Here is a 26,573-nt window from a genome sequence, read left to right as displayed (position 1 = left end):
CTATTAGAAAGTCAACATTTCAATGTTATTGTAATGCAAAACTGATAAAATCAGAATTAAATATTTCTAATAAAATTAAATCTATTTAATTAAATAAAACTAAATAGATTTTGCTTCCTGAAAAATTATGAGATTACAATCTTAAATTGATTTTTGGATAAACCCAACTTTCAATATTTTGGAATTTCCCAAAGGACAGTGAATCCAGATGGTAACCAGCTCTAATGAATGTAGTGTTTGTGTATGAAGGGGAAGATGCTGACTAGTGGACTCCATGCTTCGTCATGGCAAAATATAAACTAACATTAGAAATTGCTTAGCCAACTATAGAGACCATACAACTATATTTTTCTAACTTTCAAGTGATGGCATCCTTTTATTTTCTTCATCACTAACCAACCAACTAGAGCTCAATGCTGACTTTGACTGGTTCAAAGACATTTTATTGGATGATTATTTTGGAATTTAATATAATCCATTTCAGAGTAGATCATTTACATCCTGAAACACAAGATCCAAACTGACAGGCAGGTGGAAAGAAACTCCAAAGGCACCTCCTCTTGCTTAACAGAGGCCACAGTGGTAGTCCCCAAAATCCTACTTGAGGTACAACTGTAAGGGAATTGGGACATATGTATTCTTGCCACCCTAGCGTCACCAATTTTGACTGTAAGCAAACTGTTTCTGTTTATCTGCTGCCTATCTGGCATCTGGTGCAGGAATTGATTAACTTCTTAATATGAACAAGGAGAGGGTTTTTCTCCTGATAAAAACCCCTATTGCACAATGGAGCACGAAACTCAGTAGAAATATTTTTTAAAGTAAATCACCATTTATTAAACACAGGGCTACTTAGGCTTTGAGGAAAGTGGAAAGAGTGAAGGTTATAGAGTAAAACAGAAGGTTGCTGGAGTGTAGGTGCAACTAATCATGTAAATTCTGTTTGAAGCCTCACTAGTCTATTTTATTATGGATTCCATAGGCAGCTTCTAATTTAGTGCAGCTGTTACACTCCTGCTACATCAAAAATTCTCTCTGCTGAACTTTTGTAGAGGTTTTGCATGACACAAGTACCAGTCTTTTCCAATTTCACAGTTACCTAATTATAGTATTGCAGCTCACATATGTATGGTAAACTTTGTTATCAGGTTAAAAAAAAAGAATATAGCAATTTAGATATTTAGAAAGCACTGGTTTCATTATCTGTTACTACTGGATCTACCCACTGTGAACTGTATATAATACAAGAGATGTAGAAGAATGGTGCGCAAGCCAGTTTTGAAAACTGTCCATGTATGTAACACCGTCAGATACTGATGATCATACTATCCACTTCGCCTAACTGAATTGCAGAAAGTCAGTCAAATGTCAGTCAAAGAAAGATCAAATGCTAATACAAAGGGTCACACACAACTGTTTTAACCACATGCTTTAAGAAAATTAAGATAAAATTCCTCAGCACCAACTAAGGAGGAATAAAAATCTTCAAAAAGGATTAACACAGAGATGCTCCATTTGAAGCTTTTAATAGCAAACCAACATCAAGTGACTGAGGAAGAACTGCATTAATTAAGCTTCTACATACCCTAACAGGATGCATTCATTTTACTTCTACATGTTTAAAAATGCCCCTGCTTCTCCAAATTATACCAACAGCGCTTCCAGCTTCTTCCAAACACATTTAGCTTAGTAATAGACAAATCATATTCTTTTACAGCTGTAGAGAATCTGACCTACTCTGCTGTATTTCATCTTAAAAAGTGAAACATTACATACAAATCTGCTAATTGGAAAAAGCTGTTTTTACTTCCCATTTTCATTCTATTAGGAGAAAATACAAAAGACACTTATCAAAATAATTGCACTAAGCAATTTATTTGGGTTGAAACACAAGTAGTGCTTTTTTTCCTCTTAACCTCTTTCTTTTTCACTTTTTGCCTAAAGCAGGCACTTTTTTATAATTTTTTTATTTTGCTTTATATTGTCAACTAGGAACAGAGTTCCTGAGGAGACAAACAGGGGGTAAAGAAGACAAATCTGTCTCCTTTGTGTGAAAGCTGTAGGCCAGAGTTATCAACTCCTCTGCTATTCACAGCAGATTTGCATATCCAAGGCCACCCGAGGCAGAGAAGGCATTTGGAGTCTGATTTTTCCACAAGAACACATCAGGGAATGAAGCAAAATAAGGAAAATCCAAAAAAAATCCAAGTAACCATTCAAAAAATATAAAAGGGGGAGGGGGAAAGGAATCACATTCAAGGATCATCCTGATAAGAGGCATATTTTACACACAATAGAATTTCCAAATATCCTTATTAAAAATAATTTCATGGACACCAACCTAGCATACAAGAACTTCAGTACTGCAGATTAGCAGACTGGCATCCATGCTGGATGTAGTGTGCTTCTGTATGTTAATACAATCAGCTCCTCTAAAGGAGAGGATCAGGGCAGAAGGAAGCTACAATGTAAAAAGGTATAAGTTTGCTTTATCAAAATCATCTTGTAAAGTGTCTGTTTCTAAGTAATTGAAAAATTATGCTGGCTGTATACAGGCACATACATAATATACAAACACTGCAAAAAAAGTAATTGTAGTACCAGAAATGAAATCAACAGGTCTACAACAGATTAGGTCGGATGTGTATATACATCTCAATAAATATTTGATAGATAAAGATATTTGGAATTATAGATATCATGTAAAGTGATTCATGGTTTCTTTAAATCAAATTTAATCCTATAATAAACATGATATTCTTTTTATGACATTCCTTGATTGCAAATTATGAGGGGGGAAATCCAGACCATCATACTTATGACCTAGGCTAGACCAAGAGCTGCATTCCCTTAGTCCTGTTGGCTAGCTCCTTATCTCCCAAATAGTCTCAATGAGTTTCACTTGAATTTGAGTAGCATAAGTGTCTCTTAGCCTAATGACTTCTGTCTGCAGCTACATTATCCCATCATGAAATGCCACCCAAATTTTTATCACATCATGAAACACAGATTCTAAAGAAACACATGCAGTTAAAAGCAACGCAGAGTGCCATAATTTGCTCCTAAACACTCAGAATAGAAGTTCAGAGGCCAACAGCGTTTAACCATTTTTTTTAAACAGATGTTCCAAATGTAACCAATTTTCCTCAACATTTAGCAGTAACATCAGAAATTAAACACATTATAGAAATCATTAGGCCTAGTCCTATCCCTACAGATCCCCATGTTGTGCATTAGTGAAATCATATTACATTAATTTATTTACACATATTTTCAGAAGGAGGGAGAAATTAGCTAAAATCTCTAAACTAGAGGAGACAAGGTTATTTGGGTAAATCTGATATCTTTTATTAGACCAACTAAATAGTTGGAAAATTTTCTTAGATGAATTCAGTTTCCATTCCAATCTCTAGTATATGCCTGCTGCTGTCAATATTTCCACTTAGAAATTTTACTGACCATATTTAAGTTTAAAAGTGTATTCTTTTCTCCAGATTGTGACTGTTGAATGTTTCTGTTCAGCAATCATGGAAAGTTTCTATTAACTTTTATGAGAATAGTAAGGTGGATCATACTATGTGTGTTGTTATGTGTTACAGTTCAATGTGTTAACTCTAAGGAATGTTAAGCAGTATTCAAGTCAGCATGTGATATGAGCAGTCGCATCCCCCCTCTAGCATACACAGCTCTGACTTGCCACCATGGAGCTGGTGAACAGAAGCATTAATAGGAACAGCCAAGTCTACCCAGTTCTCTAGCTCTCCAGCAGCACCCCACTCATCGACCCGCTCCGCAAGTCCTGCAGATCCTCACTAACTCTCCAGCTCCCCACTCGCCCACAGCTGCCTGGCTCTCCCTGGCTATTAGTCAAAGACAGTAGAGTTCTAGACGACAGATCAACCGTGTTGGGGAGGGACGAATGGGAGCAATGCATCCTGGGATACTGGAGAACCACAGATTGCTGGCATTGGCCCCATGGAACAGACTGACATTATTGCAACATGAGCTGCCTGACACCAGCTGGATATAACAACTTTGCAACACTCAAATGGGATTCAGCTGGTCTTTTCCTGCTTTAAGGTGCAGACACTTACATCTTAAAAGCTTTTAATATTTCATCCCTATGACAGCCCCAGCCCTGCCCAACTCCCTCCTTCCCTCCCTTGTTATGAGTGCCTCAATTCCCCCCTGCCCCACCCCCAATGCCCCGACTTACATGCAGGAGCTGCTCTCCAGGCTGCCTGGCCACCATGTGCATAAGCACATGCACATGGCGTCTCCTGCCTGACTGCCCTCCTCTCACTCCCCTGAGCCCCTTGAGGGCTGGAACTCTGCCGGCCTGCAAGGGGAAATGTGCCTTAACCTGCACTTTTCTCCTAAAAAAAAGAAAAAGAAAATCTGTGTTTTTCGCCTTAAAATGAGAAAATCTGGGATTTACTGTTTTTTACATTGCAAACAGAAAACCCAGATCCCTGGTAATAATAAACAGAGAAATAAAGAACTGATTGTTAAACGTCATAAAATTAATTAAAATGAAGAAAGTGCTGGAACTATGGATGGATAATTAAGGATGGAAATACAGCAACCCCTGTAGATGTAATGAGAGGCACTGTGACTAGAAAGACAGAGCAGCTTTGATGGCATATTGCTATTCCCAGGTGATCAAAAAATCACAGGTTACTCACCTAAAACAGAGAATAGTTTAAAAATGGTGAATGAGTTGCTGTTTTACTTTGATTTTTTAAATAATACATTTGGTGGCAGTACTTTAACTTTCTTAAAAACATTTGATGACCAACTAAGACCAGAGCTTAATAGCACATAACAAACCTTACAGATATGGTTCTTTTACAGTGCATGATGAAGTGAACTCAGGTTCACAAAAGCTTCTGCTCTCTCTATATATCTTATTAAGTTAGTCTATAAAGGTGCATATCATATCTACCTTGCCTTACTGCAATGCAGCAAGCCCAAAGTACTGGTCTTGTTTATATGGCTGGCACTCCTGCTTGCACCTGGTTTCTGACTTAATTCTATTGGGTAATATCTTGCTCATACACTTCATTTCCACCAAATCTCCTATTTCAAGCAAACTGATGGCTGCAATTCCAAACCCTTTTTGCCTATTGTTGGCCTTGTCTATCCAGCTGTGCTGATTGTCTTCAGCACTGGCCCCACCTCTGTCCTGAGGTTGTAACTACCTCATAAAATCTGTGTTTCACCGGAGCTTGGACTTCAATCTTTTGTTAATATATGGCCATTTGATTCTTGGACCCAGCTCTGATTCCCTATGTGTGGTGGCATCAGATTCTTGTCTCTTTTCTATTGCAGGCTCCCTGCTTAGCTTTCTCTTAACTGCTTCTTTGAACTGTCTGTTACTCAGCCAGGCTGTAGCAGGCTAGCTCTTGATGACTTCACTGGGACTAAGAGAACTCTGCATACCAGTAGTCTCAGAGACTGCACATGGACTAGTAATCCTAACTTCAGCTCACTGTTTAGGTATCTATTTTGCTGAAATAGGTTCAGTTGGCATGCTGAACAGGGCTCACAATGACTGCCCTCTCTTCTGTAACAATGAGGATATTCTGGTGGTGTGGTCAAATCTGTGGCTTGCACTGCCCCCCAGCTGTTGGTGCAGTTCACCTATCATTGGCTCCCAGTGATAACTCTCTTTATTTGTCAGATTTCTTATCAACAGACTGAAGTTGTCCACTGACCTAAGAATGGATTTACAGTACATCTTGGTCTCATGTTTCCAATGATCAGCTGCGTTGCTGATCCAAATACACCACTGCAAACATGACAGCTGAAGGTCTTCAGTAAACATATACTAAGACTTTTTGAACCAACTAATACCACATTTTTGTTTGAAATCTCAACATGCTCAATTACTGCATGAACTGCTATTTTTGTTTTCCTGGAGTAACTGTAGCACTGGATTTTGTTTTCAACATCCATTGAACCATTGCCAATAAGATGAGTGTTTTTCTGTCCTTTATGCTGCTTTCCACAGTGCAGAACTGTACTGTGTTGTGTATGCAACCTCTCCACCTGCCTTGCTATCTATGCTCTGTTAACAAGCCTACATACTTGTTCTGCACTTCTGGTAGTCATTATTTTGATTCTTTCTCTGGACAGCTTAGTTGCCCTTGTTCTAGTATTAAATTGTTCTACGTGATTTCTTCTGAAGACATCTATTCCTTCTTCTGCCTCCTTTAGATCAAAAACGAGACCATAAAAAATGTCTTAACCTGCCTGAAAGTCTCCTTTATAAACTGTTCCAATGGCACAGGCATTATCTTGTCCCTTTTTTTTACCCAAATGGAATATTAAAAATATTCCTTTAATTTTCTCAACTTGATACCCAGTGGTTACCTCTAGACACAAACTCCCTTCCTGGTTCCAGGCTCATGCAAAGTATGGGTCTAGAAATGCAGCATTCACAATGGGCTAAATTCCTCCATTTCTAGTTGCCATGTTTGCCTATTAACACACATTTTTTTCATTGTTACTAGGTGACATGAACCACATAGGTAGGGGTCTACCAAATTTGAGGCAGCTGCCAGCTGATTTCATGTGCAGATTGTGGGGCTGGCAGCCATTTTCATGGACCAAACACAGCGGGCCCCACCATGCCTCTGACTGGCCCAGGAGCCCTGGAGGCCCCACCCCTCACCACCGATTGGCTGCAGGGCTATCCACCCCTTGCCACCACTTGGAGAGGGGTGGGGCCATATGATGGGCAGCCTTTGCAGCCAATCAGTAGCAAGGAGCAGGAGTGGCAGGTGTTTTGCCATGCTGACAGGCCCTCTCCCCCTGAAGTGTGCTGCGTGGCCAGGTCACAATGGCCATGAGGACTGCTGGCTCCTCAGAGGGAAGCAGTGTTTTATTGTTAGTAGGTTTTCCCTTTTTCTTTTTTTGGGGAGCCCATGCTTTTTTGTGGAGTCCATCCAAAATCATGGTTTCTGGAAAAATCATAAAATTGCAATTTTGGTATACATACTGCATCACAAATGGAAAGGGGTCCATGTGTCTAGGACTAATTTGGCTCTTTATTGAGCTGTTTATTAAGAAGATGCTGCACCTGCCACGTACGCCCAGGCTGCCTTCCTTCAGTATTTCCCACAATTTGTGCTGCTCCCTCCAAGTTCCATGAAGGTTGTTAGGAATGCAATACAGAGAACCTAATTCCCATACCTCCTAGAGGCAGAGGTGGAGAAGTTAGTATCTTTGTCATCCTGCAATGCATTCAACAACAGGACTAAAAACCATATCACCATCATAGCTGAGGCAGGGTGGGGGAGTGGGGTGTCTTTGCTTGTTTTTAACTTATAGGACTTGAAGGTGCCTCCTAAGTCATCAGCACCATCTTACTATGGAAAGTCAAGACCTTCTTCCTACTCTAGTCACTTCTAATATCCAGAAATTCATAATATTCATAAAGCTTATTCATTTCAGACACCTACAAATGTTATCTTATGTAAATCAAACATCAGCCTCAGTTATTAAGCTGTTCTGAAGGACAGGGGAAGCAGGGAGTTATATATATAACATTTGCTCTGCAGATACTGAGCATTTGTTTAGGATAAAGAATAGATCATAGTGCCAGATGGCAAAATTACACAAGTGCCACAAGCTGTACACCTTGAAGGTACATAAGACTGTCACAAAACAGACAATATTCAGAGGCAATTTGGCTTGGTTACAAACAAGTCTGTTTTTGGTATACATTCAAACAAACTAGAGTTTTCAAGTGAGATAACTAGATCTCACGCCTTTTAGACATTTATGGTTCTACTTTGTAACTTTTCAGTCCATTCCACTGTCCAGCAGCACTTAACAGTGGTTCGCAGTCCAGAACAGAAAATTTCCAAGGTTAGAAAGTGCTGAAAAACCTAGACCTGGGACCCCAGAAGGCTGTGCATATTTAAAAAAGATGATAGATTTCTTGGTCTGCTAAATACTGTATATCACTCTTGTAGTTCCTTCAACCAATCAGTACAGAGGCATCTGCTCTCTTCTCCAAAGGGAGAGAGTTACCTACCCTTAGTAGCCAAGGGGAAGATGCAGTCATTAAAGCAATTAGTGGCTCAGTGGCTGCAGGAAACTACGCAGCATCAAAAATGCTATAATGTTCACCAGTCTCATTTTCAAGCAAAAGTTCAGTAATGTTCAGTCAGTTATAAACTATAGGCAGCACTTTCAAAGCTGCTTACTTCCCATTTTCTAAAACAATATTTGAAAATAGGGCTTATGCTCCTAAGTCAGTTGAGATGCTTCTGAAACATTGTACACTGTAGCTACACTAGCTTTGTCTCACTACATTAACAAAGCAACATAGGAACTAATTCAACAGCTAAGCACTTTGACGCACATGAACATTTCCACCCTAACCAATCTAAAAATCCATGTGTGTCAGTCCCCCTTGCACCCTGCACCGAATGCATTTCACTCTCTGTTGCTCCAGGACTGCATTAATTTACACCAGCTGAGGATTTGAACCAAAAATGAATGTATTGTAGGCCACCCTAGTAATATTATATCATATATATACTTTTAGACATGAAAAAAATGTTTTTAAAAGCAAGTAAAAAAATACCAGAGAAATGACAGACTGACTAAAGATTATAAATGCAGTCAAGAAATATTTTGTTCAGGATTTGCTTCTGCAAATGTCAGAATACTGCTCCCTACCCTCTTCACTGCCTCCACATGTTTTCGTATTCTCTAAAAATTGAAGACATTTCATGGCTGTTTCATATGGTTTTAAAATATAATTATAAATATTATTTCCAAATGAATGCAAATAGACAATATCCCATATTCCTCCTCCCTCATTTAAATGTTTTTGCAATGCCTTGCTTAACAGTGGTAGATAAAATTCATGTGGAGAGGAACTGTATCAGATTTTGCAGATACAAACGTAATCAAAATCACTCAGATGTAGGGTTACAACAAATATTAAAACCCTTAAAGATAATACATGGTAGCAGAAAATTGACTTTTTTATTCGTGTCTTTTCTAAACTCAAATGGATTAGTAGAAGATTTGAGGTAATTAATTATAATTACAAGCTTCTAGAAGAAATAAGGCATAATAGACTCATTAACAGAAAATGTTACATCTTCGGCTGTATTTGATTTTCTGTTTATTATAACATAGTAAAACATTTGTTACAAAGGATAGGGCCTGATATTGAACGGTGCTTTCCTCCACAAGTAGCCTACTGCCTTTAAGGAAAACCCACTTGGACCTTTCATTAACTACTTCTAGCCTATAAAAGACAAATCTCTGCTTTCTGTGACATTTCTTTGGCCTTTATTGAGAATAAATCAATGGGAGTTTAACTCAGAAACAGACTATAACCCTCTAGTTACTTATTGTTTGGAAGTTAAGAGAATAACAATAAGAGCCACCACATAGGCTAATTCTACATCATGCACTGCAAAGGAGGTATAATTTTGCAATAGGATTTCAATTATATTTTTACTTCTTCAGCTGTCTTCTGTTAGGCAGTACTGCAAACTGCAGAAATATTTTACATCCTCAGTTTCTTACAGAGGCATAAATGTCATTGAATTCCTTACAAGCAGAATATATAAAGAATTCAGTACCATCATTAATATACCCAATACATAGAGAACTCCACACAGATATTAATTAATTTGTTACACATACCAGCGATGCAGACAACCCCAAGAACACTAAAGCAGCTTTCTGGTACACACAAAAAGAGTGTTGTTTTCAAGGTAGCATGAGCAAGGTACCAAAGCTTTTAAAATCATTTAAATTAAGTGAAAGTGAGGATGCATTTTTTCCAAAGAAAGGAACTGTGAAAATGAAGAATTAAACCAGTTAAAAGGGGAATAACTATTGATTTTATAACCCTATGTGCACTCTTGAGGTTCTGACACATAGAAGAGAAATTAAATAACTTTTCATCTTGTCTGTCTAGTATAGGGAAGGTACCCAGTAAGATTACAAATAGTAGAGTGATAGGTACAGCAGGGATTTCTACCAATTAAGCTTCAATCGTCTGATGGAGTGGAGGTGTTTTTTGAACCATGAGTTATTTCTGCACACTTCATGGGCTGCAGTGTCTAACCACAAAGGAGCTACACTAATAGCGATATTGAAGACTTTGTGCAAAACTGTCATGCTTTTTCAATTTAAAGCCAGAGCCTTTAAGATGATTTCAATAGGGAAAATGTTTAGTGTCAGCTTAAATGCTCAGCTCTTGAACGTTCTGCTATCAAAAGGGTGAAATGCCTGAAGCCCATTTTTGCCACGAAACAGGAGAGCAAAAAAAAACAAACCCAAAACCAAACTAAGCCATACCAAACCAAACCAAAAACCAGCAATAGAGACAATGGATGAATTAATGTTTGTAACAGTGTGGACATTAGATTATATTTTACTGTATGCTTTCTCTTCACATTTACATGCCACCTAGTGTCCCAGGAAGTTACAACTCATCATTTACTAAGAATTCCTGTAGATTAAAATATACTTTTCAGACTGTTGTTTGTACCCTATGTACATTCCATGCCCCCATGCAATACACAGACTGATACAATGTTAGGGCTCCCGGACATATACAGCTCCTGGACATATACAGTTACACCATTTTTTGTTACAAAGGAAACTGACCTTAGTTCTCCACATTGTATTTAACTCAGTAGATTTAATACTAAATATAAGAGACTAAAAATTCATACCATACATCACATACCTAGAATAAAAGGCAGAGCAAAACACCTGTGATCCAGGTTTAGATCTGTTGAGGGAGTTATGTTATTTCATTATATCCAAGCACAGAAAAATATACATTTAATTTTGCCCAGCTCTGGTTTTCACATGAAATGAGATAGTTTGTCTTGGCTATTGTAGCATAGTATTAGTGCATTAAGATCAGGAGACAACTTGTTTCTATGTTTTTTTAAATGAAATTAAGGAAGTTCAGTGAAGCACTCATATGTGCTTAAATTTAAGCATATGCCAAAATCTATCCCCGCTCAGCAACCATTTAACAATGTGCTTAATACAAGAGGTGCATAGACTTCTGTTAATTTTAAGTATGGGCTTACCTGCTTTGCTGAAATGCAACCTTAAATACAAAATCAACTTCCTTTTTCTTTAACCAATGGTTTGAACCACCCAGTTTAACAAAGCTATTAAGACTAATGGAATAAAAGCAAAAGCTGTGCCCGTAGAAAATAGTTTAAAGATGAAGAGGATGAGAATGGTTTGTAGTAAGAGGATACAGATTAAAGCAAATATATTTTCCATTTTATCAAGTAAAACTTAGATATCTGTTTCTGATACAAATCTCCATTTACAGTCAAGACAGAAACAGAATTCAGCAGGAGGACCAGGAGAGAAGGAGCTAATCCCACACACCTGAAAGAGCAAACCTTCTTCACAAGCACATTTAAAAAAACTCACATGAATGTATTTCAAAAGAAAGTTTCAAAAGGCTACACAGAAAAGGGAACTGTTTCCTAGCCATTTCCATATCTGCTACAGAAAGACAAAAAATGCACACTTTAGTTATTTTCAGTCTGTAGGTAGGAACTTCCTTTGTTGACATTTAGTGATTTTTTTCACAATTTAATTTCTCCCAGAGCATCCCATTTTTAATTTTTTTCCATCTACATACTCTTATGAACAGATGTTATGAAGTGTATCCTATTGCACAACCTGAAGAACAGTATTCCTTATTTTTGGTGATTTTGTATTGTCCACATGTCAGTTATTTAATTACGTAGTTGGGATTTAAAAAAAAAAACATTGAAACCCATCTTCCAGAACTGAAAACTGAAACATTAAAAAGAAATAGCAACATGGGGGAGAGGGGCACTAAGAACATTACAAGATATAAATTCATAAATTTCCTTTGAATTTGTTCTCAGCTTTTCATTATACTGATGTGCCACACAACGAATATTACAAGCACCAGTAAAACTGTCTGTTTCTATATTCAGGTGATTGCCGAAAGACCAAAAACTACTTTAGTCAGATTCAGCTCAGAGCAGTTTTACTAAGTTCCTGGCATAAAACTAGGCTTTCATCCAGTTAAACAACAATAATTTATTTTAGTTTGATAGGTCCTTCTAAATAATGGTGTCATCAGTAAACATCTGGCTTCTTCCTAGCAGATTAGGCCTCCAATGAGGAAAGTGTGTTTATAATTCTAATTTGAAACACAGCACATTAATATGCTGATTCTCATAATGTTTGCCTTAACCTGTTTGGAGAAATTATGACTACAAATATCTTGTACACAACACCTCTAAACTACCAGCTTGTACAAACAACATAAGAGCCGATGCAGCCTCGTACAGATGATTAGAACCACTTCAGAGGCAATCATGATTAGCGCTTTGGCTCAAAGCCATATTTTACACATAAACAAAGCATCTGTTTCTGAGTTCCTGTCCCAAGCTAATAGACCCACCTCCACTATTACTAATAAGCACATTCAAGAGGGCCAGATGGCCTAGCTGAAACAGCCCTAGCTTTTTCCTGAGCTAGGCATACTGGAGCCATGGAGCCAGTGTTGGCTCCAAATCATATTTCCTTGGGCTCTAGGATCCAATAAGACAACATGTAAACTGGCTCCACAAAAGAAGAATGTAAATGTTGGGGCCATTCATTATTTAGAATTGGCACAAGGCCAGCTAGTGCTCCTCCAGATGATCCCTTCGTGTAGGTACAATGAAGAATGATGAAAAGTGTGGCATGTTCCTGCAGGAGTCAGTGCATTGCAATACAGATTGCCTCCCTTCCTGGCAGGATTTTTCAGACTTTGCCAAGCCCTGCCTGCAGCCAAGCAGTACTGTTCAGCTGTTTTCGTGGCATGTTGTATGTATCTGACAAGCATGCGCTTTTACATATTTAATAAAAGTGTCATATTTCATTAGTGGAATTGGGTTTTAAATGGATCTTGGGCTCCTACAGCAGTGACCGAAAATGCTGAGAGCCAAATTCAGCAGCACTTGGGTGCTTTGCACTAAATAACATTCACATTTAACTAGTGGGAGCTCTTAAGCAGATTAGAATTAAGAGCTCCATGTTCTGAGGACTCTGTGTTACAGGGGGACCCACAATGGAGTTGACCCACGAAGGTGAATGGAGAGAAATTTCTTCCTATTTTCTGTCCCGGTGGCAGGGAATGACAAGGAGAAACTGCCATGCAGGTTTCCTGCACCACCCAACCATAGGAGTGATGGGAACTTCATTTCCCTTTCTACAGTGATGTGCATGGGGCCTTGTGACAGCAAGCTGGCAGAGGTGACTGAACTTCATTGGAGTGTGTATGCTACTTTTAAAAGAAAATTCACTATACCAAGAACAAATCAACTGCTCAAAATATCCCCACTCCCTTTGGGAGCAGTGGCAGGCCTCTTCATCCCTGAAGTAGGAAGCAATATTGGCAGGGGAAAAGTGAAAGATCAGCTCTCCCTTTCCAGCATAGGACAGCTGTGATGGTACACACACACATCCTCTAAGCCTCACAGCTGCACAACACCCAGAGATTTTCCTTTGTATCAACTCCATGGAGTAGCAGCAAATTTTCAGAGGGAGGTGATAATCCTTTCTGAATACAGTACTAGCCACCTATCTGGAGGAAACTTTTTCATGAGTAAAGTGATGAATCACTTCAAGATGGGAAGAAAGCCCACTGAAATGCACTGAAGCATTTCAGGACCATCACTCCCCTTCACTAGAAGCAGGTTCCCCTGCAATTATTAAACAGCTCTGGGATCTCTTGGGATAAAAGGCAGAATGAGAATGTCTAAAACCTTATTCTTTATATTCCCTCTTACACTGCTAGTCTTGTGAGCTACACAGATAGAAATGTACACTGGCTTCAAATTAATTTAATTTTGCACAGGCAAATTTCACAGTACAATGTAATCCTGAACCTGCTATTGTGTCACCATCCACCTTACTACTCAAAAGTGTAGATAAGACTTGCTTCATAGCAGAATTAATCTAATAAAAATAGATGCACGTCCATTTTACAACACAGATTTCAACTTTTATTGTTTGAAGGGTTGTAATGGAGCCAAGATATAAATCTAGAATCACAAACTCCTTTCTATTTCTTTATAAAACTATAAAAATGGACCACTTCTTCATACTGAAACAGTGCAGACATGGGTGATTCCTGTCATTTCCATTTTACACTTCTTGTCTAAAACAACTAATAAACTTGTATGCAGGAAGAAGGAAGCTTAGAAACAATGGGAATCATCATTAATTTTTGCTCTATTTTAGCAAGTTCATAAGATAAAGGAGGCAGTTTGATAAGTAAAGCAGATTTTCTTGTTCAATATAAGCCCTATAAAACATGTCTACTCAAAAAGTATGGTTTTGTTAATGTGTGCAGCAAACATCACATGCACTTCATATGCTGCCAACCATGGATAAGTGCAAAAATCTCCATTGTATTCATTGGAATGAAAAAAAAGGCTAAATTTGGTCCTCCAACAGTTGACCAACAGTACAGCTGTGGGTTATAGCAAAGCATTTAAGAATATTTCACTTGCAAAGTGAACAAAGTGATTTCAACATCAACTAGAGCAACAGGACTACCCAGGTTCTTAAACAGACATGAATGTTTAAACACTTTGCTGGTCAGGGCTTGATTATTTATGGGAAAATCATACTCCAGAAAAAGCAGTCCATGCAGAATGGGTACACAGTCTGCACAGAAATCTCTGCCTTTGTGCCCTGCCAGTATGCCTGAGCTCTGAAGGGACAGTACGAGTTCCACCGATGTGCTGACACTGAGGTGACCGATTGGGAACAACATTCAGCTATTTACCTTGGGATATGGACATTTGCCTGCTAGTAAATTAATTGATGCTGCTGGCCACATTTCACAGAACATCCCTCAGATGTTGTTCAAGTTAATAAACCTGAATAGAGACATGCTACACTCATTTCCAACAGCCAGGTTAGAGCATACAGCTCATTTATACTGCCTTTTAAACCTGAAGTTCACAATCATTGCTTATTGCACTCCCTGTAAAATGTGAATACCCAATTTACTCAACACCTTTTTTTGTGCCTTGAATTAGCTGACAAGACAGCTCTAGTCTCTCTTGTGACCAAGTGTCCCATTCGCACATGTCAAGTATCCTATTCTATTTAGTTCTATCCCAATTGCTTAGTGTCTGCAATAGAAACATCCACTATATTTTTCCTGATCTAAAAGCTGATTTAATACCCTTAGACAAAAGAGGCCTGGTATTTTGGTGAGCTCCCATGGGCTTAACTACCACAAAGAGGGGTTTGTTGAATACACACATAAAGAGGAAGAGATAGGAGGCAGGCACTCTGATCTTTATGACCCACTGATTATTCTATCAGTTAGCTGAAGCATAAATCTTCCCCCTGCCCTAACAAAATACTATTTTACTTCCCTTTACTCTATATTTTATCTTTTATAGCCAATAAAGCATTAAACATTACAAAAGGTTATGTTCTCATCAAGATTTTCGCTAAATGACAATAAATTTTAAGTTGAGCCAAGTGAAGGTTGCAGTGGCAGCCATGGCCCTGACATTTGACACTTTCTAAAGACACACTCTGAATACAGCATCACCACCAGTACCAGGGAAACCCATCTGGAAACTTTGACACTGAATTTGAAGCAGTAATGAGCCTCTTAAATTTTGTAATGGCAAACCTATACTCTAATGCCACGCTGAGCCAATTTTAACAATCTACTATCTGCTTCAGCAACAAATGGGATGTAGGAAGCGCAAAATCTTCCTCATCTGTTCTGAGGACCTGATCCAGCATGAATGCAGAGACATGTCAGCCTTCCCAATGACTTCAATGGGCTTGGGATCAGGACCTGCAAGATTTCAACTTACAGTGAAGGAAAGGAACAATTTATATACACATGGGCGTGCATACACATACGCATACATACTTCTTAGCACAGGCGCTGACTTCTATTTTTGCTGGGGAGACACATAAGATGATGATGATCACCTAAGATGATGAAGAGATAGTCCTCTTCTAGGGTGACCACCTTTGCAAAATGGAAAAGCAGGACACTTGGCACCTGCCCCTGCCCAGCAGCATGGCCAGAGCAGAGCTGAATGGAGCCCGTGGCAGGGGGGGGGGCAAATGTGGGCTCCTTGCCCTGCTGCCCCCGCAAGCCCTGCACCCTGCCCACCCAGCAGCAGCAGGGAGCACTACTCCATGCTGTTGCCACAGCTGCTGCCAGGTGGGCAGGGGGCACCTCACCGTGGCAGCACGGCCGGTGCAGGGCTCCCAGGGGGAGGGCAGCAGGGCAGGGAGCCCCAGGCCACAGCAGGTAGCCCGCATCTGCCTTGCTCCATGCACAAATCTGGATGGCATGTGCTGGCCCATACCCCACTCCCCGGGAGTGCACACAATGGCAGGGAGCTGCCTCCCCCCACTCCTGGATGAGCCACCCGTGAGTCTATCCTACTCCCCGCCTCAGCCCCAGGCACCACGCACCAGCCTGGCTGAGCAGCACCCCCAGGCACAACCCCTGTCCCACACCCTTCCTCACTGTGGGGACCTCAATCTGCCCCAACCCCCAACTCACCTGCAGGCAGCTGGGGAGCTGCTCTCCACCGCTACCTGGGGCTGTACTCCTGGCCAAGTGCGTGTCTGGATGCGCACACATGCATTTGAATCCTGCTCCTTGCAAGCTGGAACTCTGCCATCCTGCAAGGGGAACCCACCATTACCCACATTTTTCTGTGGTGAATGGAAAACCCAGATCCCTGCACGATATGAGGAATCTGGGACAAATTCAGTCCTGGAGTCATGCAGCCTGGGACTGGGATCTTGATGTTCCCATTTCGGACTGTCCCACCCAATTAGGGATGGGTGGTCGTCCTACCCTCTTCCTGAGGGGGGCAGGGCCCTCAGCCCCCCGTACATGGCACCTATGCTCCTTTTAGAAATATTGTTCCAATTAAAATCTATATAATACACATATTACCAAGCACATGAGGACCATGTTAACATTAAACTAAAGTTCAGTAAAATTGCAGTCAGTTCATACACCTGTCAATAACACCTCTCTGATGTCAACCTGAATAGATTTGAAACATTATTCATACTTGTTATGCTCCTTAGCCACATACTAACAATGACATCAGAAATTTCAAATCACAATCTGCTTCTACAAGTTGTACTTAATATAAATACACAATATATAATTAGCATATACACATATGAGTATCAAATAGTTTATGTACTCATTAAAACAAAATCATCACTACTTAAAAAATAATAAATCTCAAATTGACTTTCTATTGGGCATAAAAACTCTTAGTCTGTGCTGGAAGCGTTCAAGTATGTTTTGACCAGATAAAACAGAATGAACAGTTACAGTTTAATTGCATAAAAGTGTGCATGCTCATGTACATGTACACACACCCACACACCATTATTATTGCAGCCCATTCAAAAGAATTTAAAATAGTGGACATCTATTAAAAAGTGAAGGATGTATGATTTCTAATCCAAAATGCATATTTATTACAGATTAAAAACACAATCTAATACACTTCATGCCTATCCCCTACTTTAAGATGGCCAATCTGTCTGTGCCCAGGAATGTCCAAACATAAGAATCCAGGATGGATGCATTTTGGTATGTTTGTATTTCTATTTGCATCACAATTGTTGTTACTTAAAACACCAATACTGTAAATTAACTTCCTTTGCTTATAATTGGAAGGATGAGCTCATTGTTTTATATAGATGGTATCGTTTCAACACTGGTGCCTGCATGAAAACAGTCCATTTTTAATCTGCCCAGGCTAGAAGAAAGAGGGACCCTTCCCCATTACTGCCAAGTGGGATCCATTTTATATTTGCTTGTGTAACCCCCTTGGACTGAGAAGGGAACTTGTCAAAATGCATCCATCCTGGGAAGTACAGGGGACCCTGTTGAGCATGCTCAGTGGGGAAGTGGTGGTGGCTGGTGTACCCGAGGGGCCCTGAGGACAGTAGTCAGCGGGGACTCTCGGTGAAGGGGGCAGAGTCTGGCAGGCTGAGACAGACTGTCCTGGGGAGACCACGGACTGATCAGGGCTGCGTGAGCTCTGGCTCCCGCTGCTGAAAGAGGCAGGTGTCCCGCTTCGAGCGCCAGCTGGCAAGAAAAGTGACACAAGTATGTTGGATCCATCCAGAGGCTCCAGAGAAGGTGGATTCAATCTGCTGCTCCCCACTCTCCAGTTATGCAGAGCAGTGACAATGAAGCCGGTTAATAGCTTATTCACTACTAAGGTGTGATATAATGAATATCTCTATTTGGGTTTTTTAATATCTCTATTTTCATCATCATTATTCACTGAGGAAAATTTAATGCCAGGTATCCTACACTAGGCATCCTGGTTTCTTATGTATGTGTAGTAAATGTAGAAGGGTTGTGCATTTGACATAGCATAGCTGTTCCATTTACACCACTTTAACTCTCCATAATTTCAGCCTCACAGGGCACTTCGGGATACAGTATCGCTTTCCTGGTTTGTGTCATGATACTCAAACATACAGAGCATCAACCTCATCACCAACAGCAACAGGAATGAAGCTGAGAGGGGAATAAAAATGTTTACATATTTGAGGCTAGCTTTTTCCCCTTGAATTTTGAGGAAGTATATTCTTTTGATCTTAAATCATATTTCAATTGGTTTTAACATTTCACCATGTCCTGAGCCCTCCTAGCACAGTGAAGTTTATTAATATAGATTTTTTTATTAGCAATTTATTTATTAGCAATAACATTGCTTGGATTTACTGCAAAGATGCAAAGTTATACCACTGGAAAGTAAAGTAAACCTACTGACCTCAGAGAAGTTACTCTTTATTTACAGTACATGGACCTCTACATTTCAAATATCTTAAAGTCCTGTTTTATGTGCCCAATAAAAAAGAAAACAATCAATATTATTAAGTATTGTGCCTGTGTGAATTGGGTATATGTTAAGATCAGGAAATCATGCAGGATGCTCCCAGCTGAAACCAAGAAATACAGCAGCCTGAAGCAGAAGAAGCAAAGGCAGAAGAGTCCTCCTACCACAGTGAAAGCTTTCCATTAATACCCTGTTCATGAAGGATGCCCTTTAGAGGCAAGAAAGAAGTCTACAGGCCCATTTAGTCACTGATCTCTGGATAAGACTGCCAATGTGGAAATCAAACAGTGCAACCTCATCTGGTACTTTTTAAAAGCAAGATCCCAAATTGTTTAAAACATACTACAACTAAGACAAGTCAAGGAAAGCATCTACATGTATTGAAAACATCTAGTCCCGACTCACTGAAAATTGGACTATAGTCACAAGACCCATTTCACATATGGAGTTCAAATTAAAAAGATAACCACTGTGAATGGCTGTCAGACACTAGAGACCTGGACTGGAGTAAACCTATACTGAGGCTGAAAAGAGCTATAACCAAAAAATCAATAAAACAATCTAGTATCCCAAATGGAATAAGTGATTTTTTTTAACAATAAACATAATTTACTCTAATTTAACTCCTCTAATCTAAGAATCTCAGAAAGCTTTATATAATGAAGATGGTTCTCATTTTTCAGAAGGGGAAACTGAGGCATACACAAGTTAAGCAACTTGCCCAAAGTCACATAGACAGCCATCTATGTGATGAAAACAGAATCCAAGAACCCTGAGTCCTAGTCTCTTTATTAATAACGTCCCCAGCAGCCTCCATACAAATGAATTCTAATAATGAATGCATTCTACTAATTCATACTAATGAATTAGAAGTGATTAGTGTACTACCTACCTTTATTAGTAATATTCTTGCACAAATCAACAAAGTGTGTGGTCTTCTCTAAAGTGGGTAAACAGGATCTTTAAATATCTGTTGACTATCATCAGACACATTTTAGTGCTATTTGTCTCTGGTCATTATTAGGTTAGGTTTAGCATCAAGTTAGTTAAAGATTTCCTAACTTCATAAGTTTTCCAAATGCAAACACGAACAGAGACGGTGTTATGATAAAGTGCAATAGGACAGATTTAACAACATGCAGTAAATGAGCGATCAGCGATCCAAGAGGACAACAGGAGTAGTCCTGCTTAGAGACAGTAGTGACCAAAAAGCTGCATTCTGTTATACATAACCATTTTTCAGTTGGCAAAATTTACCAGAAATGAAGGTTAATTCATACATTAAAAGAATGCAGTAAAGGGAAGGGGAGAGGACAGAAATGTTATAAAAGTAAATACTTCAAGGTGGAAATACAGCAAAATAAAATCAATTGTTGCCAGTGGAGGGAGAGAGTGTTGCTCAGATCCAGCCATATTTCATTGGTAACTCCCTTATGTATAGTTTATTTTTCACTTGGCTTTGTACACCACTAAAAATCAAAATAGACATTTTAAATTAGATCAGGGCACTTTCAGTCTGTTAGAAATACATTCATAAAACTAGAGGTGGGGGAAAGTATTTTTTTTTCTTGTTTATTAAGTGTCATGTAAAATAATATCAGGAATAGTCAATGTGGTTGCTCAATGTATTATTCATACTAGTTGCAATAAGGGTGTTAACCAGTCAGTGATACAGGAAAAAAAAAAAGAAGTGACCTAATAATGAAACTACTGTTTGAATAACACAATGCTGCTCATAGGACAGAATAAGAGCTCTTCATTTGAGCCAACATATAATTATAGAGTGCTGTTCTATTTTATCCAACTGTTAGCATTAGCTCTTGTTTTTTGACATCACCAGCTCTATTCTGTAGCTGTTTAATTAAGAGCCCAATCCTTAAATGCTTGTAAATCAGGCTTAGTCCTGAAACCACTCCCATTAATATCAAGGGCATTATGAAGAGTAGAAAATAGGGTAGCTGGGACATAACTGTGCTCAGATTTGTATGGGTTTTCTTCAACTGCTCCAAACCCCTGCGTGGAAATTCTTGTTTTGTTTTAAAAACTCTTCATTTAAGTTTTAGATTAAATCTCCTTCTGAGTTTCAAGAAACAAGTATCCAATTTTAATAAATCAGTTTTAAAATCTTACTTTCAAGGTAAACCAGTGCAAATGAGGCTATGAACAAACATTGTAAGGCCCAGGTTCTCTAAGGTATTTGAACACCATTCAAATAATTAGGCATTAACTACTTAAAAACCCTGGAGGAACTCCATCTGGATCTTTCCAGGATTTATGAATGTCTCAGGCCACTAACCCCAAATATTTGTATGGCACGAAGCAAGCTTTTAGTGCCTACTGAATATAATATGGCCAGGATTAAAAAAATACTCTTCTTTAGCCCTTTGTGGTGTTTTGTAGTTTGTTTTGGCATTTTTTTTAATGATACACACAAAATTTCTTCGTCCAATATTAAACTACCTCCCAATATCTCTGAAAGACATTCTACTTTTGATCTTGGTTCCTTTTTAATCTGATTTCTGTTATGCAGTCAAAAGAAACATCTCTGCAGGCCATTTAGATAACTCAAGGTTTGATGGCTTTGACCTGAATTTATCCATAATACACTAAGTACAGATTTAGAAAAAAATAATCAGACAACCCCCTCAACTCTTTTTCGGTTGTGTGCATTCATATGAAAGTACACATGGGGCATCCCTGAAAAATGTTACTTCATCAGTTAGTTTACTGCAGTTCATTATTTCAAACCTTTTGGCTCCTCGGTTCCCATAACTTCTATTTAAAACACGGTATAATCACCAAATATAGAAACAGAAAAAACTTTTTCCTGATACACCTGCTCTTACTCTTCTTCATCAATTTATCTTTTACTGCACAAGCAATATAAAAATGAGATAAAATCCCACCTAGTTAGGTTTTAATTTTCCTCTTGCCTCAGACTTGCCATTCATGCACCTCTACAACTCATGGGCAGCACAATTCTCTTATTAAAATAACTTAACCTAAAATGGAGAAAAGGCAGCAGAGAGAGAGATCTTACCATTTGAAATGTTTAGCATTTGAGGTCCGAACACAATCAGAAAATAAGAACTAACTGTTGAAGTAGTTTTTCTTATCAAACAAACAAAGACTCCAGAAAGATCTAATATTAAACTTAGCTGCTAATAGGAAGTTTTTTGTCTTCTCTGATGTCCCTGCACCTAAACATTTCCCAAAATAGATTCGTTTTTACATATAGAGAATATAGCAACAGCACGTGCTTTTGAGCATATTTGCAATCTAGAGGTTAGCAAACAATTTGAAAACAATCATTCTACGAACTGCTACTTGTCATATCAAGATTTATGCATTGTCCAGAACTGCTGCGCAACATTTTATGTAAAGCCTATTTGTTAGCTTCCTGTCCACAAGGGAATAGTAGTTTCAGTGGAGACAAACTGTTCAGATTTAGCTGTAGGAAGTAAAAACTGCAAAACACACCAAGGCTGAAATGCTGCTCAGGCTGGTTTACATACCTCTTTTTAAACATAGCGTATAATGTTAATTGCTTCATTACTCAGCAAGTAAACCGAAAAAAAATATATAGTATATATGGTAACTAAACAGATGGATACAGTTACTATTATGAGATAAAACTTATTGTGCTTTATTTTGTAACAACCATGAAAAGTCTATAAAGTAGCATCAGTTTGATATCATCTAAACATTTTTTTTTTTAAATTAAATCCACAATGTCTCTACCAAGAGATTCATCACATCTCATTCCTGGAGCGTTCCAAAATATTGAGAAATAAATAGAACACATTTTTACATGCTTCATTTTTAATACCAAATGACAAAGAAGTGATCCCAAATACTTATTTCTCTTTGAAAACAAATAGTTCCACAAGGTCAGTATTTAATGAGAAAAGCATCTTTTGGCAATAGAGTTCAAGGATGAAATATCCCAACAGCTATTAAAAAAAAGGAAATTTTCCAGTAATAGTCACAGTTTTATCAATATGATCAGAAAATTTGTTAGAGGTTTGACCCCATTTTATATTTTTACCTTACAAATAAACTGATTTAAAACAGCCTGTCTAAAGAACTCTGTTTTTTGGCAAAATGATTCAACAGCCATTGCACCAGGAATTGACAAGGAATTTGCTTTGTTCTTCAATTAACATACCTGTGCTTATTTTTTCCAATCGGCCTTCTTGAATTGGGAGACATGAATTTCCTATTAAGCATTACATACAATTATCTTAAATAAGCCACACTGAAAAAGAACCCGATCAATGCATCTCTTTTCTTCATTAAGACACTAAAATGTACAACCTGGACATAAACAAGTCACTTCACCTAATTAAATGAATTCTTTCTCTCTATTAAAAATTTAAAAGTGTTCCCTGAGTGTAAACATGTCACTGTGAGTGGGGAGGGAAAGAACCCTAACGCCCACGAATAATTGGAAATAGCTCCTTTAGCAAAGCCACTCTAATAGCATATGTGCACATAAATTATTCTAATTGTTTTATTATTAGTAAAGATAGTGGAAATGCAAAGGGTGTTCAACTGTTAGCAATTAAACCCTCAAGTGCTAATACGATAAAGCAAAAAGGTGATATATTTAATTGCCTACTGAGAAAGCAAGAAAGAATATTTTTTTAAAAAAATACCTGCTTTGCAGCAAGCAGAAGACAAACAATATTTCCAGATTTCCTATTCTATGAAAAGGAAAGGAAAGGTTCTTGTGCAGCTATTGCCATCATTAACTTGTCCTTTAAAGGTATATTCAGAAATCCTTAATTTTTGAATGGTCGTAAAATGTTTAAAATGAAAAGGCTTGTTTAAAACTCTAAAGCTTGTAATTCATGTTGGAGTCAGAGATCAGTCATCTGTTTATGAGATTATATATTCCAATGAGCATACCTAATTTTAGATTCCAAGAAAACATGGAAGTGAAAATTATTTTGACAGTAAATTTGAGTCTGAAAATGTAAATGTTTGCAGAAACCAGAGTTCTTTTTTTTTTTTTCAAATGTAGGGAAAGCCTGAAGCTTTCTCCGAGCTCCCTCTTGTGAGCAATTGCTAAAAATACATCCCAAGTGTTTCATTCTGCTCTCTAGAACCAACTTGAATAAGCAGCAAACTAACAATTTTTGATCAAGCTCTTTTGGCTGCTAATATGCCATGGCCTCAGTCTGAAAACACTGCACCCTGGTTCTCAGGGTATTATTTGTGTGCAAATATTGGTCCCTAGAAGGAATAGGTTAATTTTCTGGGTCTCCTGCATTGAATTGGAGAAAACAACTTCTATCTGACTTCTCCTGTGGGGTCATCATCTCTCTCTGCAGCTGGCAGAAATTAAACTTGAGGTGCTAACTTGAAGGAGATTGTGGCTCTCCTCACTTTGCAGGGAAAGCCTGGCCTCTCACAGTAAAGCAAAATCTACACGATCTAAAACTGTCAAATACCTAGAAGAGTTTTGTATACTTTTCTTTAAAATAACCAGAGGTTTAGAAATAGGTATTTATAACAAACAAACAGAAGTGTGTCGCTTCCAAGCCCAGTCTGGTCCTCAGACTCTGGTCTGAGCTTGATACTTGTCCAGGCCTTGCATTTCTTTCCTGAAAGAGCCACTTTGACCACAGTTTCATTTGTAAGATAATTAGTATTTCTCTTCTGCATGGGGACACTGCAGTGATAAATGTGGCTTGTGAGATGCTTGGGAGTTCATCAATGCTGCTAATTTGGGATTGATTTGAGGCCACCTTCAAGGCCACACCTGGCAACACATGGAGCCCCCATGCTCGACACTAGCAGCAGGCTGGCCGGCCCCAAGGTCAAGGTGCTGCTGCCACTACCACCAAGGCTACCCTGCCCTCAACTCACCTGGGTATCAGGGGCCCAAAGTCCAGGAAATCTTCCAGTAGCAATTCCACTGTGCCTGGGTGTAAGGTTTGCCCCCATTTCCTCTCTGTACTGCCAATGTACAGCTGATCCCAGGAGGAAGGACAAGCGGATTGCAGGGCTCTCCTTCAGGACTAGCAGGCACAAGGCACATATAGACAGGGAGGGGCTGCTCCTGTGGCTTGGGCTGGCTGAGGAAACCCCGCCACAGGAGTTTCAGTGTAGACAGACACTCCGATGCCGTTCGAGTGAAGGTGATATGTCCGTATGCAGAGAGCAACACAGAGGTAGAGATTTCAGTTGCTGTTGTGAAACAGCTAATACACTCATGTGTGACAGCTGAGAATGATTAAGTTTGCCTAACCTGTTGCTTTCAATATGTCCATGTGGGCAGAGACCCTCCTTGTCAGCATACGTGTGCATAAAGAAGTTGGGTGTCTGTGAACAGCTGATTTTAAACAATGTTTCAATGTTTTAATTTTCATCAGAACAGAAATGACAAAAAATTAATATTTTAATTGAAGTGTTTGTAGCCTAATATTAGAGCTGGACTGTGATTTACCAGTACATTTTTTCTGGTCTGTCTTACCAAATGTTGAAGAAAGTGTCACCAACTAGAAAACAAACAAACAAAAAACCCCCAAACCTTGTAAACTAACATTTAAAAAAGGCAGCTTGCATTAAAACGACGATATGTGGAGAAGACATTTCTCAGCCTTTTAAAAGTAATTTCTTACTCTTACAAGAAACTAACTGGCTTTCTGCACCACGTTTAGCAAAAAAATGGCAGTGGCCTTCTAAATTGCATAGATTTATTTAACGTTGCATTTCATTAACTGCTTAAATGGAAATCCCAAAGAGAGAACTGCAATTCTGACTGTCCTGCAGGAGTGAGACAGAGCATGCCGGCCATCAAATTCTAGCTGCTCATTCCACTGACTGGCAAAATGTCTGCTCGTCTGATTTCTTTTATGGGACCACATTTGAGCAAGCAAAGTTTATAGAGATGACTTACCTAATTGCATTAAGAAAATGATTTGCTATCTCAGCAAGTACTTTAATGTACAAATCTAGAAGGAAAAGGGCTTCCATAAACAGGTGTGAATGGCACGGTTTCATCAAGCATTAAATTGGAAGCGTTCCTGACAAACATTACATCTGTGCATTTGGATACTAAGATTGTGGATCAATTTTGTAAACTGTAGACAGCATTTTCACACCAAAATATTCATGGCTATATAAAGACAACTGTATATCAGCAAGAGAAAAATGTATTTTCAAGCAACATGAAATGGGTGGCTGTCTGTTTCTTATCAGTGTTGTTTCTTGCTAGGTTTCAGAAAGGCTGATTTTAAAAATGTTATCTCCAGGGGGTAGACCAGTCTTTGATATGAGGCCACAGGTCAGGTAATGCTTGAGGAAAAACAGCTGATACTTGTTGGCAGTTCTAATATTTCCTAAAGGAATAATACTTGGTAACTGAGGAAATTACTCCCCCCCATTATAATCACTATATAAATAAAGACATCCAAAGGGCATATGAGCTAGGGCCCTGATCCTGCAGTAAAGCACACACAGGCTACGCCCTGCTGTCTTTTGGGCACCTCCAAATTCAGTGATCCCACTCATAGTTTCATAGTTTCTAGGTTCAGAAGGGACCTGAACAGATCATCGAGTCTGACCCCTTGCCATGGCAGGAAAGAGTGCTGGGGTCAAATGACCCCAGCAAGACGATCGTCTAGCCTTGTCTTAAAGACCCCC

General features: G+C 38.9%; 1 long non-coding RNA gene across 1 annotated transcript in view; it reads right to left on the bottom strand.

Annotated features, from left to right (window-relative positions):
* The window catches only part of LOC109309257, a 41,068-nt gene extending 18,136 nt beyond the window's left edge, over positions 1-22,932 (bottom strand). Inside the window, exons 1-2 of the long non-coding RNA XR_002100859.1 lie at positions 22,910-22,932; positions 21,827-21,922 (exon numbers count right to left, since the gene is read on the bottom strand). This is a non-coding gene — a long non-coding RNA (uncharacterized LOC109309257). The remainder of the gene's footprint in view (positions 1-21,826; positions 21,923-22,909) is intronic.
* Positions 22,933-26,573: the final 3,641 nt, after the last annotated feature.

Source organism: Crocodylus porosus, unplaced genomic scaffold (assembly GCF_001723895.1).
Source record: "Crocodylus porosus isolate Cpor-Errol unplaced genomic scaffold, CroPor_comp1, whole genome shotgun sequence".
NCBI lineage: Eukaryota > Metazoa > Chordata > Crocodylia > Crocodylidae > Crocodylus > Crocodylus porosus.
Note: the sequence above shows the minus strand (reverse complement) of the source record. Positions and strands in the feature narration are given on the sequence as shown.